At 45.9% G+C, this 19,470-nt stretch overlaps 2 protein-coding genes across 9 annotated transcripts in view; one reads left to right on the top strand and one right to left on the bottom strand.

Annotated features, from left to right (window-relative positions):
- LOC105678238 (uncharacterized) overlaps positions 1-19,470 on the top strand; it is a 279,329-nt gene that overhangs the window by 96,481 nt on the left and 163,378 nt on the right. The window lies entirely within an intron of this gene.
- The window catches only part of LOC105678234 (nucleolar protein 4-like), a 63,344-nt gene that overhangs the window by 36,107 nt on the left and 7,767 nt on the right, over positions 1-19,470 (bottom strand). The window lies entirely within an intron of this gene.

Here is a 19,470-nt window from a genome sequence, read left to right as displayed (position 1 = left end):
CACGACGCACGATGACCGTGCGTTTTTAACACAGCTACGGAAGCTGCTGCGAGTGGCAAACGATCCCACGACAATTTTGACGAATTGAATGAGTTATCGAGAAATGCGATCGCGATAAAGCGAGATCCCTGTAATTATCCGGTATGGTTCGCTCTCATTGCTCTATTAATTCTCTCGCTAGTGTAAAAATGGAGTCTGCGTGGCGTCCGGACCCCCTCGGCGGAGAAACCCACCGGTGCGTGACTCGCATCCGGTACCCGAGGTGTGCCGGAAAGGAATTGCGGTGGCGACGGCGGCGGCGGACGAGCGTCGGCGTTTATATTTAAACCGCCACGGACTCGTCGGAGTCGCCGTGTCGACTGACGCGCCACGTAAGACGCGCACACGCTCTCGCACGGAACGGCCAGATAACCCACGTGACCTTTTCTTCCCTCGCGTCTCGTCGCCGCCGCCGCCGCCGCCGCCGTCGCCGCTACGCCGATGCGTCGGCGTGCAGCACACGGCGTCCCCGCTCGCGTCGCGTCGCTGGCGAGAGTATCGTGCGGATAAAAGGTAGGGGGTGAAAGAGACGATTGACACAGCGTACAGGCCGGCAGGGAGGGACGCAGGGGATGGTGATCCGCGCCGGGTCAGACAGAGAAAAAGGCCACGGCGCGAAGGGGTGGCGCGGTGCCGTGTTGGCGATGGCTTTCAAACGCACGCGTACGGATAAAATTGGAGCGCGTTAGATATGAAAAAATTCAAAAGATATTTATTTCCTAAGATATTACGTTTTCGAAGAAAGCAAAGTGCTAATTTAAGTTGTACAATAATATAAATCGTGTAGAATATAGCAAAAAAAAGTTTAAAAATTCTTTTATCTCGAGGAATTAAAATACATGGATTGAGAAATCGGTATTTATAGTGGCTGCAGAAATAGATACCGGGAGAGTCTCTGATAATAATGCTGCATCAATTCAATTTTGTTATCGTATAACTTGAATGCATCTCGTCTCCTACTCTTGCTATAGCTAATGATGAACCGGTTTAAAGTAAGAAACTTGCACCCTGGAATGCTATATATCCAGGCATAACAGTAATTGCTTCCTGGAAACCGTGGGTATTAGAGGAGAATTAAAATAGCCTTTGAACGCGCAATTTTCTATTGAATGACACAGTTTGTCACTCAAAAAGTATCGATGTTGTATTTCAAACATATTGCCAAGTGTACGATACGATGTTAGAACTCCCAGAAACTATAGTAGATGGGCGTAAGAGTAATTACTTCCCGGAGACTAGGAGGAGAGTTGTAGAGCAAGTCGAGTTGAACAGAAGTATGTGAGTAAATCAGCAGGTTTGTAAGTTAGAGCAACAGTTTGCAACTTTGCAAGTTTCTGCTTGCAGCCACATATGACTGCGTTAAAATTGCCACAAGTCCCGCCAGAATTCATACTGCTATCGAATCAATATAAACAACTATCAATTTATCGAGTGAATATGCAATATGCATTGGAATGGATGCGCTCTGGCTAAAAAGTTCACTGTAAAGCGAATCGCAATCATACTGAATTCGTTATCACACACGTAATATATACTGTCGCATCTCTATTCGCTCAATCGTTTCGATTCTTTATCAATTTTGCGGATTTGTTAATTAATATCTTGTCGGAAAATCTGTTCCAAGGTTACGTAAATTCGTTATTGCAAGCAATATGAATAACTAAGTTTAACACGTGCGTCGCAAACTTCCGATAACTCGGCGCAGGGGTATTGATGCCATCGCTAGCCGCGATGCGTACGATAAATTTACACAGGGTGCACGAGGGCGAAGGGGGAAGGGATGACGCACGGGAGGTGAAGACCGAGCGAGGGGAGTCGACGTACGTGGAGACCGAAACTCAATGAACTGCTATCGATTAGCTGCTCATTTCGCGTCGCGTTCGTGCGATGGACTCGTTAAACGATTCGGCCTCTCCTACTCCAACCCTTCCCGCCAGCCTCCTCCTCCTCCTCCTGCTCTTCCTCCTCCTCCTCCTCCTCCTCCTCCTCCTCCTCCTCCTCCTGCTCCTGTACCAACACCAACACGACGCCGACACTGCGCCTCATCCCGGCGCGTTGTTCTTTTTTTTTTTCATTGCACGCCACCGCGTGTCGTCCCGCGGGGGTAGTAAAGCGAGTCACCGGGGTAGTAGGTCACTCGGGATTTTCGAAATGAAAGACGAGACGTAAAGATGCGTTCTCATTCGAGTTTCATGGGGTGGTAGGAGGAGATGAGAGAAGTGAAAGCGGGTCGGGCGGGAGATTTTGCAAAGTCCTGCTCGCGCCATTTCTTTCGCGCTGATAGCCGAGCTTAACAATGCGCTCGGAAGAACTTTAATGATATCTTTAATAAATCTTCGATAGATTAAATTGGATTATAAAATGCTGAACTGAAATAAATCCCAATTAACACTTGAGAAAAAAATGTTTCAAATATCCACATTAGTTTACTGATAATCTGTTGTAAAATTATATATCTTCCAATACATAAATAACGCAAATTTCAAAGAAAAGTTGAAAGCATTTTTAATTTTTAAATATTTCTCTAATAGAGTTACAATTCGTTCTCTTGACTTTTAAACGTGTACAAAATTTCAAGAAAATGTAGCAATAGACAGAAGTGGCAGTAATATTTCTCCAAGTGAAAGCACTTCAGAAAGTGCAGAAAGGAAAATATTTATTTGCGTACATTCCACAGCGAGCTATAGCAGGTGGACGACATACTCCGAAGCGCTATGTGTATCTTCTACTTCAATGCGACATACATATGTAGCAAAAAGAAGACCTTGATCCGGGTCTTCCGTTTACAATAATACTTCAGCGGGGACAAGTTCGAGATCATTGCGAGCGCACGCCTACGAGCGCGCGACGGGTGTTCGCGGCGGAACAGGAAATTTACGTGAATCGCGGCTCGATTTAACGAGCGATCGTGTTCGATTTGGCGCGCATCCAATCGCCGGCGGAGGCGCTTTAGAGACGCGTTTGCGACGCGAAGGAGCCGACAGCCAGCAGCGTAGCCGTTCGTGAAGGAGAGGTAGCGCACAAAAGGAGGAGGAACACAGCGGGTGCGTGTCGAAAGGTGCGTTGTACTCAAACAAAGTAAGATATAATTAGACGGTGGAGAGCGCGCACATTGCGTTCGCTCCCGCGGGAGCCCACGTGTGAAAGTCGCGCCCGTTACACCTCGGTCATCGCTAAAAAGATCTCCCGCGCCGATTCCTGTGCTCGCTCGCTCGCTCGTGCGCGCGCGTTCGCCCGCCCGACCGGCAAGATAATTGACTTTTTAGGGGAGGCGTTCCCCCTTTCCCCCGCATGTCGCGCCGCGTCTCTCATGATGCGTCGAAACCGCCCCCGAAATAGAACATTGCGGTCGCCCGACAAACAGATGCGTCCCTCGTTGTCCTCGCCGAGCGACTTCCTCGTCGCCGATTTTTGTTCCTCAAAGGCAGCAGCATACCGAGTTTGTGTAATGTTCTTTGCACACACACATACACACACACACACATATATATATATATATAGTCACAGATTTATAGTAATGCCTGTCTGATTACACGTTTACCGCCGTCCTTTGTTACAAAATTTAATAATTTTATTAGGAACATTCAAGTTGCATTTCATTATTATCCGTCATTTAAGGTAAAATAATTTTGTTTCGAAATAACTAAAACTTGGAACAAGTTATCTTAATCCATCTTAAATTCACATTCCTTTACGAATTCAAAGCGTGTTTGCATTCCAGGATTAATAAAATAATTTCGATTTTATCAGCGACAAATTTGATTAATAATTAGACAAATGAAGTTCATTCGTTTCATATGCAAATAAATAATATGTCGATATTAGTCGCATTAACGTTCGAACAGTTTGCTGGCACAAATTCGATTTTCGTTGAAACGACTGAAAATAAAGAAACTTATAACTGGCAGACACATGGAAAAAGATTCCGAGCGGAGACTATCGCAGACGCGGCGCCTCGGCTGCATTCTGCAACCCCCGTAAATAATGGAGGCGATTAAGCGTAATATAGGGTATACAGGCTATGCGCCATAATATGGTCCGAAAGGGTACGATGTTTCTGGTGTCGCGTCCCCAACCCTTGTCATGAAAATAGCCCTTAGCGTCGGGAAGCGGCGCGTGTGCCAACCTTTGCGAGCAATATCGCAAGAAGTCATAGTAGTCGAGAGCCATATAAAACTACACCCAACGAATACTCCTCTCGCGTGCAATAGCGCGCTGATGGATTGAGCTTTGTTCTCTAAAGTGTCTTTCGCAAAATGCAAAAAAAAAAATTCCATGGCTCGACTATGTTACTTTAATATTTATTGCAAATAAACCCGAAAGTTTCTAACGATTAAATGTGACAGTCTGACAATTTAACTTGGAATAAAATTATGTCGTCTATTATTAGAATTTTCCATGAAACACAAACCCAATTTAGTGTTAAAAACGATTCGCAATTTAGAGGCTCGCGGTGTTGAAACTTGCAGAATGAAAAGCAAGTCGGAGTAGACATCGAACACATTGGCAAGGTAGAGGAAGCACTCGCGGTTTTTGTTCGCGCTGCGAGGAGACTGGCATCCGACCTCATTTCCACAGCGTTCGCACCGCTCTCGGTCGCTTCCGTTCTCGGATCATCGGTTTTGCCAAGATTCGCTTTGTCGCGCCGTTCAGCCGCGAATGAGAGCCGCTGTCCCGTCGAGACTCATTGTCAGAGGTCTTGGCAACTTTAGGCGGAGTGGGCGTTGCTGGCTGATGGTGTTGGAGCGTCTGTCGGTAGTTCGTAGTTTTCGTATGGTCACCGTCCGTGTGCGTGCAAACGTACGAATGTATGTACGCACGCACCCGCGCCTTATACGCACGGAACGGACGCGTCTACCTACGTGCATCCGCGCATACGTTGCATCGTGTTCCAATGCGCAGACCCGTTACAGAGATACCTTAACGCGTATCTCGCACTTGAGGCCGTCTCTCCTCTCCCCTCCTCCGCTCCACAGCGCATGTATGCGATAACGTAGATTCCGTTTGTGAAGTAATATCGGCAATACGCGTTTGATTGTCTGAGATCGATGTATACGTGACACATTCGTATCTATTCTACATGCCGATGCACACACGCATACACAGGCGCGCGAGGTTAACCTTGTGTTTTATATCACACGACGTACGGTTTGGCTTCGGGCCTCACGCTACGTATCGATCTCCCGCGTAGAATGTTATCGAGACCGAATCGCGTTGAAACTGCGCAAAAAAAAAGAAAAAAAAAAATCCGCCGTTTTGAAAATCAGCGACATGGCACTCACGGAATTACGTCAGCTAAGCGACGACGGGCGCCGCGATCTACGAGTTTTACGATTGGCGCTGCGGATATTTCGCAAGTTCGCGCTTTATCGGTCGTGACGCCGAGAAATTCGAGTGCGCGGCGACTGTATCGTCATCCGTTAATCGAACGCAGACGGATCTTACGTAAGAGGGCTCGCGTCAAAGAACTGGACATGGTCAACACAAGTAGATTTCTGCGGTCAGGTATAATTTTACGCGCGTAGCGATGTTCTCTGGAACTGCATATGAAAGCTGCAACGAGAAGATTATGCAGCGAGTGCGTCTTAACTATACCCTTGCGAACACGCGAGGTTTTAATGCGCGTTATTTATTTTTCTCACATATCCCATCTAATTAAAATTATTCCACTCAATCACGACTCGCGAATGCGAAATTATATTTCAGGCGTTCGCGATGATTCAGCTCTCCGGCGATGTCCTGCGTTTTGAAATTCTCTTGCACCTGTCACTTCTAATATAAAATTATCCGAGATAAAAATATCAACGCTCGAAAAAAATACTTTCACTTTCCTCGCAAGACCCTCGCTCGTAAATCACTCTCGGCCTGTGTTTCGTTCCCTAGGTTCGTGTACCTGGTGTTCGAAAAATGTTCAACGCGCATGACGCTAAGTTAGTACGTGCTTGAAAAGCCCAATCATCTAGCATTGGCGCGATCCAGCCGGAACGTAAACGCTGAATGATGACGCTCCACCATGTGTTGGTTGCACCTAACACATTCAGCGCGTATACAGATAATACGTGTTTTTACATTCTATTTACGCGTATGATGCGTGGACCGCGTTTTTAAATTAAAGGAAAGAATATATAAAATGTTTCACCTCGACTCTGCTATTTTTTAAACAAATTTGTTATAAATTCCATGAAAATGTTTCGCGGATTGTGAAATGTTTTCGCAAATTTTTATGGAATAAGGTAAGGAAGATATATTTGGTACAATTTCATTCTCTCGCGGGAACACCCACAATGATACCTTTTATACCGCCCGTCTCCTCCGTTGCTTTCGTGAAGGAATCCTGTCGATCTTGCACCGTTACCGGAGATACTTAGGAACAACCGCGCGAGCTCGATCTCACGATAAAACGGCCGTGTCCAATCGCTGCTCCACTCTTTCACTCCGTCTAATCGTTCTAATCGATCGTTAAAAACGTCGCATAAACTTTTTGTTATGCCCTGCTCAAAAGGGCTACACTAATCACATGTCGAGAAGAATTTTATGACTGTCATTGAATTTGCTCTAACGATGCGTGTGTTCTTCTCTGTTTCAGGTAAGTCGGAATTTTGAGATACAAAAGCATGCAGCTTTCGCATTGCGGTCCTAACGAAGGTAATGAATAATTAAAATTGATTTATCTATTGTGGGGAAAAAAACAACATTTTAATTGGACGTATCTCGACGCGCGATGCGTCCACGCTTAATCATCCGCCGCGCGCAAGCGCGCGATCGATGTATCGCAGCACGGATTTCCCGATGACCTCCTCCTCCGCGTCGGATCTCCTCGTGTTTGCAACCGTCGGATTTTTCCTTCGTCGCGTACGGCATGGTAGCAGTGAAGTCATTTAGGAGGGTCGATCGAGAGCGCGGCAAAATTGAAAATTGCCATAATGCAGCGGCAGTTATGGTAATGCCCCGTAATATCGGCGTGCACGGTCATAGGGCGTGATTTGAAAGGGGATTTTTATGCTGAATTTTACCACCTATCCACGTAAGTCTCGCACGCGTAGTATCGAACAGGTACTCAATTATCCCAAGAGTGAGTAGCATAGTAATTCGCCGCCCACCTTCTCCCGCAACTCGTGCCGCGCTTTATGATCGATTGCTGTAATCATTAGCACTTGCAATTACTCGATAAAATTTGTGATCGATTGATTTTTCGTAATTATTCCCAATAACTTTCGATCATCACCGCTGCCTCGGTCGCTGCCTCCAATCTAAATCTCAAATCATTTTTCTAATGAAACGCGATTTTGAATTTGCGATTGCGATTGTAAAAGCACCGGTGCCGGAGGGTTCTAACTGTTTCGAGACCACGCTGCTCTCCTTCCCCTGTAACTGCGTCGCAGTAAAACCATCAGCATCTCTATAGCCGTAGGTTTAATCTGGCAGCGGCGATTAATTACGCCGTGCGAACTGCGATCTTAGTGTCTTACTAGCGCGAGTGCATCCATCACGGTGCCGCGCGGTGCCGTTATTACGGGCGAGCCGGAGATAACTTATCACGCCTAATATCATCGATCTAGAGACGCACCCGTGCCGTTTTGCATTTCGATTATGCTACGCGCACGCCGCCAGGCCGGCCGGAGAGACCGGGCACTGCGGCTGCAACCCTACGGTACACATTCGACGTTGATGCATGCCACTACATTTGAGATGCGCCGTTGCACCGAGCGAGAGCGAGACCGGCCGCGGACGGTCGCGGCTAATTGAAATCTACGACTTTGAACTTTGGCGTCGCCGGAGCGCGAGGTAGGTGCGAGGCGATGCGTACGCAAAGCGAAAGGTCGGCGTATTAATTTTATGATGCAATAAAAAAACTTGATACGGTCTGGATTTAGCGGTAATTAATTTACAAACTTCCAGTTAAGAGTTGAAACGACAAACAAATGTTTGCTTCGGTATGTTTTTATGTTATATATATGTTTTATTTGTATCTATTTTCAAGTATCGTCCTTTATAGTCTGAAACTCGAAATTAATACTCGACTGTTACTTCTATTTTCGATACACACGCGCGTTTCGCTCTTTATGGTGCCCTTTACCTTTTCGCTTTTTAATTAACGTTGTAGACCGCGCGCGATCAAACGGCAAAAATGCATTCTTATTTCGCTCACTCCCGCCCGTCATCCCACTTCTCGTCTCTCGTTTCTCTCGTTTCTCTCTCAAAGGACCAACCATCCGCTGGCTTCCAACTCCGACCTTATTTCCATGGTCGCCGTCGCGTCGCATCGTCTCGCGTGCTTCCTGCGAGAGAAGACCGACTTCCAGGAACGTTACCTCTGACATTCGCGAAACGAAATGCACGATACGACTGCGGGAAAAGAGAACGAGTCACCACCGCGAGCGCGTGCGGCCGCGTCATAAACTGACTCTCGATGAAATTGCACCGTCGCGCTGCACCACAAGAATTCGAGTGAAAAGTTCGCGCAACAGAGATGTCCGACAGGTCGATACAACATGTGCGATGCGTCCCGATGCATCGATGGGCTCGAAAATCATTTGCAAACGGCATTTTCATGCAGCCGCGTAGGCGCGCGGGCTTTTGTTAGCTCGGTGCAACGACCCGCGAACAATATTAATTCTCCCGCGCAAAGAGGGAGTGTAATATTTTACATTTTCTATTGACAAGCTCGCGCTGGATTTCGATGATTCAACCCCTCCGTTCCTCCGGCACGGCCGAGCCCCTCTATTCGCGTTGTCCATGCAAAGTAATACTTTCCGCGAAAGAGAGCATCCGACAAAATGAATTATGGATTTTAATACCGAATTTTTAAGAGTGTCATCGGGTGGAATTGTTCAAAGTTGGGCGGAGGTTGGTGTTATTCACACAATTAAAAGTTCTTAAATTTTGGATACTTGTAGTTGCGCAACTATAATTCGTAATAATTATAAAAGTGCAGCGGGTAAAATGACTTATGGACTTTAATATCGAATCTCCAGGAGCGCCATCATTCTTACTTTCGCGTAACGTACGTTGCAGAAAATAAGCAACATTTGAGCACGAGTACATTTTTCTGTTGACTTCTAAGTTTCGTTTATTCGCAAATTTTTTAAACTTTTCAGAAATTACAATCTGGATTCGGCAAAAGGGGATAAAACCAAATGTGTCGAGAGATCGAATAGTCGCACTACTGCGAACTGAATTCCATTGTATCTGTCACGAATCCCATTCGCGCCATTTGCTCAGGATTACCGACGGGCAATTCGGTGACCCAGTGGCTTCAGTTTTCGATCATTAGAAACGAGTGATAAACTCGATAATGCACGCAACCCCCTCAGTCACCGCCACAAATTACAGGCGCACACACACACACACACACACACATACACGCGCGCGCGCGCGCGCGCGTCCTCTCTCTCTCTCTACCACTCTCCCTGCGAATTACTCGCGATGAATAACCATTACTTAAGTGCGAACAATGCCGGTGACCCAACCCAGCGCGCACGCAACTGAACGCGCGGTTCACACACGCGTATGCAAATACAGATGAAGTACAGTGAAGGAAAACGAATTCACTCGAGAAGGCGTACCCAATGAAATGTCCTCGCACGCCGGCAGAGCGCACGCAATCGTTTCTCGATGCAAAATAAGATTTGTTTTTAAATATATGTGTTTTAGAATAACATTTTTTTTATGAATTTCAAACCGTTGCTTTTTTAGATAAAATTCCAATCGAAGAAATTCAACAAGTACGATAAATCGTGCTGTTTAATATTTTCTTCTTTTGATTATTTGTTAAAACGTTAAAGGCTCGATGCCTTTTATATTTTTTCGTGATTAAATTTTAAGTTAAAATTCTGGAAAAGTAGCTAAGCGAAGATGCGCGACTCTAATGCTTGCGACACACATATACGCCCTTTAATAACGTGAAAACTCTCGCGGGTCTCCGTTGCACTCTAGGTGGTAGATAGAGCGAGCGCTACTAAGAATTCAATTAACGGTAATTATACGGTGACCCACCCCTCGTTACTTTTCCCGGCGCTCTTTTCCCAACCCTCTGCGTCGGGTTCCCCCGCCCATTGCCGACTGCAGGTGCATTCGTATGTGCGAAAGAGACGGGAGAGCGGCTCCCTGCCAGAAAGTTTGCGCCAAGTCCCATTTAGGGTGGTTGAAACCGACCAACCTTCCCGCGTTCCTTTCATCCCTTCCCCCCCTCACTCCAATCTTCTCCCTCGTTTCTTTCAGAGCGCCACGAAAAGGGGGCTTGCGTTTAATGCCCGGCGGAAGGTCCTTAAGAATTGGCCGCGATATCCGTGGGTGTACACCGACTAGCTAATTGTGTGTTCGGAGTTTTGGGGTTGCGGTGGGGTTGAATCGGCGCTTTTATGCGCGCGCTTGGATAAGGACGGCGACGGCGGCGAGGCATGCCAAATCCGACGTTAGCCTCCGGTCTGTGAGTGTTCCGCGAAATCCCTTTTCACCGGTACGGTGCAATAAAAGGGCTGCAACACGGACTGCGCCGGAAACTTCGGCTGCATGTTTAATTTCCTCGTGCGTTTTCGAGACTGTCTTTAAGCAAGCGCCATGCGGAATAAATTTTTACTTTAAGCAAGCAGTTTTCAAAATTGTCACGGTATTCCCATTATTGTTGCTTATTGAGATGCTAAAACTAGCTAAAACTTAGCAAAAATACTGAATACAGAATGTATTTTATTAAAATGTTCAAACTTCGAAAAGGTATTATTTAGAATAAAAGAGTTGTACGAAGATAAATTTTGAAAAAATTGAGTTTTAGATCATACTTTTCTGATTAAACTTATCTTAAAATAAGATACTGTCTTAAGAATGTTATATCTTTCAGCGTACTGAAAAAGAGAGTTTGAGAAAAAAAAGATCTTAAATATGATACAAATTACAATTGCGTCGAACATTGAACAAATTAGGCGATCAAATTCAATAGAACATTAAATCAGCTCCAGTCGAGCATTGATTATTCCCTTCGAATTTTCGAACGATGCATATCAAAGAGATTAATACAAACTGATATTACTGAATCTATTATAGATATAATATTTTTCGAAAGATTTCTCAGAATATAAGAATTCGATCCATCGACATTTCGAAGATGCAGCTGTCATCTCATTATTTTTTCGGTCAATAAGTCGCGTGTCGCAACGTAAATACGGCGATTAATTGATTTTCGCGACGGTCTCTTAGGTGGTCGAAACAGAAAAGCAATAAGCTACTCCTCTCATTTTACTGACGCTTTTTTTCGTTTCAGTTACGCAATTTCGGCGTGTTCTCGTCGGTATGCAGGCGGACATGCATATGTCGGATGAACGGGCAGTTATCGCCGATAAATTTCAACGCGCGCGATATGTAATATCAATTAAAGCACGCAGCCATAACTATGTTGCGAGGGGGAAGCCCGCGTCGAAATACCGTAGCGAATATTTTCCAATTCTGTGCGCAGTTGGGGAAAAAATCACGAGAGGCGAAAAAGCGGGATAGAGACAGAAGACCAGAAAGAGAGAGGAAGAGAGAGAGAGAGAGAGAGAGAGAGAGAGAGAAAGAAGAGTGCACCCGTTTTTATTGAGTTTGCAAAAAACATATTCGTTTTCAGCGTACTTCCGCGAACACCTTCCGCTTTTTTTTCTCCCTCCATCTCTTTGTTCTCGTCTCTCCATCCTTTCTCTGATAGTGACATCCTATTTGCTGCTAGAAAGAGAAAGAGAGCGCGGCCAGTAGGGGAAGATAAAACAATTTGATAAATCGCTCGTGGCGCGAGGGGTTGCGACGCCCTCTTACCCCCGTGTCATTGTGTACCGTGGGCTATATACACACGCTATACTCGTTCGGAAACTCGTCGTGGGTTAACCGTTAAAGCCGCGCCGGCAACGTACCGTACCGTAGATAAGTGTTAGGTATCAACTTGTTGCATTAATTACAGCGGGAAGGCTATTAGCCATCGATTCGCGCTAAACCTCGCCTCTCCATGTAGTTAGCTCTCTTCCACGTTTCTCCGCAGGAGCGCACATTGTCATACTCCTATGTATTTGAGTACGTGTATATGTAAGCAAACACGGATGCCGGTATATGTAGCAGTGTACGAGCCGCAGATCCTCCTGGACTTCTCGCGTCACTCCTCGTTGCGGCGCAACATGCATCCAAGTGCAATGCAGCGAAAAGTTACGTACGAGGAAGACACGAAGATTCGAGATCGACATAGAACGATAGACGGCGAAATTGAGTTCTTTCGACGCAGTCACGAATCGACGCAGTCATTCTTTTTGTTCATTAATCACGCATCAGATTTTTTAAGTTTATATAACAGTAGAAGGGAAAAAATTGTAAGAACATTTTTAAGCTACAAAATCAATTGTTTCAACATAGATTTATTCGCGCAGTTTTATTCAAAAGTAAATTTGTTCCACATTTGAACAAATAAGACACAAGATGAAAGTAAGCGCATAATAATTTAACAAAAAATTCTCTGGGTCGCGTTTGCGTGACCCAGAAAATTTTGTGAGAAAAAAAAGCGAGAAGTCTTTGCCTCGCTTTTGCGATCCCGCGTACTGCATTCGCTTCGGATGCATTCTGAGCAAAAGGAAGGTGTTTGCAGGAGCGGATACGTGAACCGGAAGTGGTCGGTAACACCGCGCCTGGCTGCCGGCAATTACGCGGACCCACACGGCCATCCCTATCAACTCGGTAACGTGCGCAAGTGTAAATTCTCGCGTGTATTTAGGTCCCCAGCCCGAATCGCGCGTGTATGCGTGTATATTGCGACGCGGTTACTCCTCATACATGTCCTTACGTGTGTGCGAACGTACCGGATGAAAAGAAAAAAAAAAGCCCGCCGCTCTCTCTCTCCCCCTCCGTCGCGGCGGACGGCGGTCGGCTCACCTTGATAATGCGAGATATCACGCGAGTACACGAGTAAACGCGTGCGCGCCTTTCGTATGTATGTGTATACGTACGGGAGGAGGGAAGAAAGGCCAGTAGGTATGCGTAACTAGACACTTGCCGGTTGGCGTAGTGAAATTAATTATCCCCGCGCCTCGTATCGCGCCGTCTTTATTTCTAACTCTGCCGCAAGTCACAATTTTTTTTTAATTTTCAAGAAGCACTCAATCAACGAAATGTCACAGTACGCTGTTAAAATTTCAAAAGTCATGTGTGAGTAGCCATGTCGCATCGCGATTCCGTGTTTCGCGCTGTGTAATCATCCGGCAAACGCATTTCGAAACATTTTAATAAAAAATTATGCGCGAAAAATAACAGCGAGCGGTGGTGTTCGCGAGGATCCCTGCAGATAGATATTCCTAGAACACAAACCAACCTACTTCATTTCCCGTATGCCAGCGTATGAAACGTTGACGTGCCAGCGTTCGACTACGAATGAGAAACGGAGCGCGATGTGTCCGCGGCATCATTAGCGCGATCGGAGTCCGGCTTCCGCGACTCGCGTGTGTGCATATACAGTATCGAGTTACGCGGGTAAATTCGAAAAGGTCGATATTTTGAAATGCCATCGCCAGGGGTTAACCGGGGGCTATTTTGAGTGTGCCGTACGTAGCCGTGCCGTGCAGAGAGAGAGAGAGGGAGGGAGAGAGAGAGAGAGAGAGAGAGAGAGAGAGAGAGAGAGAGAGAGAGAGACAGACAGAGACAGAGAGAGACAGAGACAGAGACAGAGAGAGACAGAAAGACAGAAAGGGGAAGAGGGAGCGAGAGAGAGTCCGAACATACCACCCGTCAATAATCCGCTGAATAAACTATCGTCCACCCGCCCACACGAGCCACCCACCCGTCCACTACACAACTCCACTCAAGCGCCACGTACAGCCGAGGCATATATCACACACACGAGGGTCTGCGCGTCTGTCTGTACACGATCGTAGGCACCGTGCACGCATATACGGTACGGTACGTGCTAATATATGTACCGCAGAGGCCCGTTTGAACGGACATACGTGAGTGCACGTGTGTGATGTCGGGAATGGGAGGGAGGAGACCGTAAACTCCAGCGCGAGGTAGTCACGAGGAGGAGACGCGACGCGATGGCTATGAACGATGGAAGTCGTCAAGTTCGCTCGAACGAGGTAAAGAAACTCGATGTCGATTTTCGCATGTGGAAACAAATCGGGAAGAGCTCGACCGCGGACAAGCGCGTACGAGGGAAATGCTATAATTATAATTACAGTAAGCAATTATAAAATTTCGTTCAAGAATTCAACGACTCGTTAATTGATGGTTATATAATATCAATAATATTAATATTGCAGATGTAATAATGTTTAACGCGATTCTAATAAACCCGATATATCTCATGTATATTGCGAAAGTAACTTTGTAGGCTTCCTATTCTCGTTGGAATAATGTTTATTTAATTAGTTTCCTTGTTCGGGCTCAAACGTCTCTCGCAGCAACGCTGCCGAGTCACCTATATACGAAGAGCGCGATGTATTATTGACACCGCAACCCCCAATGTAGCCTGCCACCGCCAACCCTCCTATGTGCGCTCCCTTGTTCGGAATCGGACAGGTATATGCGCATATATGCACACACACACACACACACAGAGAGACACACATGCACACACACATGCATGCGGGAATACGTATATATGCGTCTGGGCGTTAGTACCGGGTGGCAAGTTGCAAACTGGCCGACTGCCGTTCACGGCGAGCACTTTTGCGCGCACGAACTGTCAGACGAAATGGACAATGTCGCATAAAGTGCGGTCATTATGCGTCGCGGCGTTTAACTCGCCGCGCATCGATTTTCTTATCGGGACGTCTCTCGCAGCGAGAAAAAGAAAGTTTATCTCTCGCGTTTAAAAGTCGCTCAAAAAACTCGACGTTACCCTCCCGCGTTACTCGCCTTTAACTCATAAATTAGTCATGTGGCGTTTTATCGCGTGACGACGATCGCGACTCGATCGTTTCGACTTCTCGGTTATCGGTTGCGGGAAAGCTACCGCGAGATACCTTTTATCTTATTATTCGCCTCGCTGCTGATATTTATATGCGAAAACGTTGAATTGTAGATAGGACGATATCACATTTCTTGTCAATTACGCGGGTTGAGATAGGTCCGTGGATTCGGTAGCTTCGAACCCTCCTCAGACGATCTCGCGGCTAATTTGCCGGATCGTCTCGGTTACCTCGGCTCGCCGATTGCATCCCGAAGAGGCGGGAGCAACCTCGAGGCTTACCCGCGTTAACCTACGCGCATGAATAATGAAAATCCACGAAGCTGGGTATAATTACCAGTGGAGCGTCGCATCCGGTCTCGATTCAGACGATCGTCAATTTTCGGGGTAATCGGCGAATCCGGTCGACTGGGGTTCTGGATATTTTCAGGGACAGATTTAATTACGCCGCGGAGTCGGACTGGAGGTAGGACGAGAGGGGAGGCGGAGGGAAAACCGGCGGAGAGAACGGCGAAGAAGGAGAGAAGGCGAGAGGAGTGAAGAGATGCCAGAGATCCCTGACTTCGTGCCTATCTTTGGATCGGCTCCTCCACCCTTAGCGACGAAGTACGAACCTACGTCGATTAGTCGGAATTAACTTCCAACGCGCGCGCGCGCGCTCGCACACCCAAGAGCCCTTCGCTTGGCCCAGGTCCGGGACCACGGATTACCCGACGATAAACGAATTCACTCGCTGTTAATTGACTTCGGGGAGGGTAATCACGAGTAAAACTTTCACGTCGCGCGCGATCCGCGAGCGCGCTTGATTGGCAGCGCGGCGGAACGGAACGATGGCGAGAGGACTGGAAGGGCATGAAATTTATAGGACCACGTCTGTGCCCCGAAATGTGCTTCAGTTAAGATCAGTCGAGTCGTTTTTCGCACGACGGAGAACGGAATGATTAAGCGCTCGCCTATGACACTGTAATTTGTAATTTATCTACACTATTTTCTCGCTTCGAGATAAGAAATTTAAAAGTTAACCAACTTTTTACAAAACTTATCGGTCAGGAGAAAAATCGAAATAATCTAATTATGAAATTACTTAATACAGCGTAACTCCATTACGTTAAAAATTTTACGGCACTTAATATCCCTCGTAAACGTTCGAAGAACCTTATTATATTATTTATTCCCTTTTTATCTGTTAATTTTATATATCAGCAATATAATCTGTACGATCGATCGTTGATTGTTCACGCAAGTACAACGAAACAACTGCCGGCAGATAATGCGCTTCTTTTAATCCTATATGTCCGCGACAAGAGAACACGTCGTCGTATCATCTCGCGAGCGTAATCGAAAGTCATCGTTGATGATTCAGACGTTGTCGCGCGCCTTTGTTTCCAAGTGCGAACAGCTTCTCTGAATATCACCCAGGTACTGTTCTTCGAATTAGTCCAATGAATGTCTCTATCGGTACTCGCATCAGGTAGCGGACTGACCGTTCAGGCAGTCAAGTAGCCAGTTTTGGTTTCAAGGATTGCAAACAATGCCGTCATCTGGCAGAGGTTTCTAGGTATATCTGAACGGAAGGGCAGGTAGATCTTTTGTACGACTTTCTTTGACGAAAGGAAATCTTATACTTAAGGGAGTCGTCGAAATTTTTCCACGAATAGCTAAGTGTCAAAAAGGGTAACTATATATCTATGTTGAAAAATATACCAGAAATATTTGTTCTTGGAGGCAAGTTTTCATCCTTGAATGAATAAAAAGAAGTCTTTGAGGCCTTGCAGTATATTTTTATATTTCCAATATCTCCGATTAAATCTTTTCCTTCTCTTAGGCAATTTTAGAAAAACTTTAAACTACACGTGACAGTATTTAATTTATGGAAATCTTTTTGCAAATTTTTATTAGAAAGCTACGCATTCAGGACTTAATTTTTCTTCTATGAAATGTTTGATAGAATAAAATTATTTCTTTACAATAGATGAATAAAACGTAAAGTTTTTAGATGTTAAAAATTAATCAAATTTTCGATTCGTTTTTTCACAACTCATTTGATTTTATGAAAATTATATATAAAAGATCGATCTTTATACATATTATAGATTGATAAAAAATTGATAAAAGTAGACGCGTAAAACATAAAATAAGTTGGAAATAATTTAGAAGCAAAAGGATCACATGACATGTTGCAATAAAAAATTAAAGCTTTGAGCAATGGAAAATTAAAGCTTTAAGAAAAGAAAAACGGAAATTTATCTCCTTATTTTCCACCGTTAAACTTTACGTTCTTCGACAGACTGATTTCAGACATGTGAATTATCGCGAGACAATGAATAATTTACAAAGACATCGTGAAAAATTCAGACACATATTTTGTTGCAACAAATCGCGGTAGATGGATCGATATGCAACCGAAAGCAGACCGGATAGAGATCGTAAAGCGGCGCGTTATTAAGCGCGCGCGCACGACTACGATACCGGATTCAAATCGCCCCGACCCGCACAGAAGTCGTTTGCGGGTTAAGCGAAATCGCGAAAGTACGTAATCGCACGCATAACGGAGGTAGTGTTCGCCGGTCGTGCGCACACACACACACACACACACACACACACACACTCTCTCTCTCTCTCTCTCTCTCTCTCTCTCTCTCTCTCTCTCTCAGGCACATACAAGCGTATCCGCGCTTACGCACGGACACTCGTTTCGCCGGCAGAGCACCACGACGATAAAAAGCACACGAGCGCATCCGTGACTTCTTCTCCTTTTTTATCGTTCCCTCTCCCTCCGGCTATCACTCGCCCCTCTCTTTCCCTTCCTCCTCCGTCTCTGTCTTTCATGTCCCTCCACCGATCGCGCGTGAAGAGCGGCATGTGTGCGTGTACGCGTTCTCGCGCTCTGTGTGCGCACTCCTCATACGCTCGATGTGTACGTGACGGTTGCAAAAAGAATACAGAATACGTTGCATGTGGACGTCGCGGACGATGCGGTGTACCTTGACACGGATGGCTCCCTGAATCACCCGGCGGCTAGCAACAAACATCACCTCGCGCTATCAACACACGCCTACCTAACACAGCGCGAGCGGTGCGCGCGCTCGCTCGCGCCCGTGCCCGTGTAAAGCGGTGACGAACGGCCGGGCCGGCGACGTCGATAAGCCCATCATCAGGCTGCCCGGCCTGCCGACGACTTGGTAGGAAATTCCATTTCCTCCGATTCGTGTCGCGGTACGTGATTCCCGGTTGGCTGGCTGGTCGGGAAGCGAGAGCGTAGCGAGCGAGCGAGAGAACAATCCGTAGACTTCGCCGCGTTGATTCCGCAATTTTAACGCGGTACATAGTCTAGTACTATCCTATGATTTACAAGTGTAATTTGAAAAACAGGTTCTTCGATGAATTTGGAGCGGATATTTCTTATCTTCATTTTCTCAGTAAAACTTTTGCGGCCAGCTATTATGTTACACTTGACTTTACCTAATCTTATTTGCCGAAATGAAATTTTAATTAATCCCAAAATTATATTTAATAGGCTAGATATATATTAACGTTGAAAGAGAAACAAAAGTCAGAAGTAATAAAATTATTTAAAGATATGAAAACTAATTGAGATCAAAAATGGATGAATCAGACATCGCGGTCGATATTAATAAATTAGTACTTAGACGAAAGCTGGAAGCGCAGCTTCGAGAAAAGACTAATGAATTTTATTCATGATTCTGAGAGATGTTGACATCGGAGGAAGAACGGTTGAATATACGTCCTACTTTAACTGGAGATCCGGTAGCGGTAATTACAATACGCGGTGGAAGAGTCTCTTTCGCGTCTCAACTCCATAATCCTCGATACAGCGAGCTTCCTCCGAAGTCCTTTCCGCAGTTATCCTCCGGGAGCAATAAAACCCGCTGGAAAGGGAATGAAAGTTTGGCAAAAGCCAGCCATCGGGCGTGTAAATTCGCCGTAATTTTATCGACCGCGTGCCCATAAATATTTTCCGTTGCACCGCTCTCTGTCTCTCGTTCTCTCTCGTTCTTTCGCGCTGCAGCGCGTCGGGGTTTCGGGGTCGGCAATATCGGACTGTTCTCTTGGCTCCGCGAAGGAAAAGATAAAAATAACCGTACAAAGAAAGCACGCTCGCACGGCGGGTGCTAGGGTGGGTATATGGCGATCTCGGGCGACGTGAGCAGGGAGAAACCTCCGTGGCCATGGCAAAGGAAGGACGTGGGGGCGTGGTTCCGAGCCGAGTGCATTACCGCGGAATGCACTTTTCGAGCATACCGCGCATCATTTTCGGGGTAACGTTTCGCGCCTGTGAAAGGGTGAATGGGTGAGAACGATAATCCGCTCGATGTTCAGGTATAGGGCCTTTTTATGGTCTGTCGGAGAAATGCAATTGACCAGGCAAATGCTAAAATAAACGTATTCTTTTTTATCTTATCTAAATACAATCTTAAAAAAATAAAGTAATCTCTGAACAAAATTATTGTGAATAATCTCTGCTAATTGGAGACCGGAGTCTCGTAAAGACACGCACA

This window comes from Linepithema humile, chromosome 6 (genome assembly GCF_040581485.1).
Source record: "Linepithema humile isolate Giens D197 chromosome 6, Lhum_UNIL_v1.0, whole genome shotgun sequence".
Lineage (NCBI taxonomy): Eukaryota > Metazoa > Arthropoda > Insecta > Hymenoptera > Formicidae > Linepithema > Linepithema humile.
Note: the sequence above shows the minus strand (reverse complement) of the source record. Positions and strands in the feature narration are given on the sequence as shown.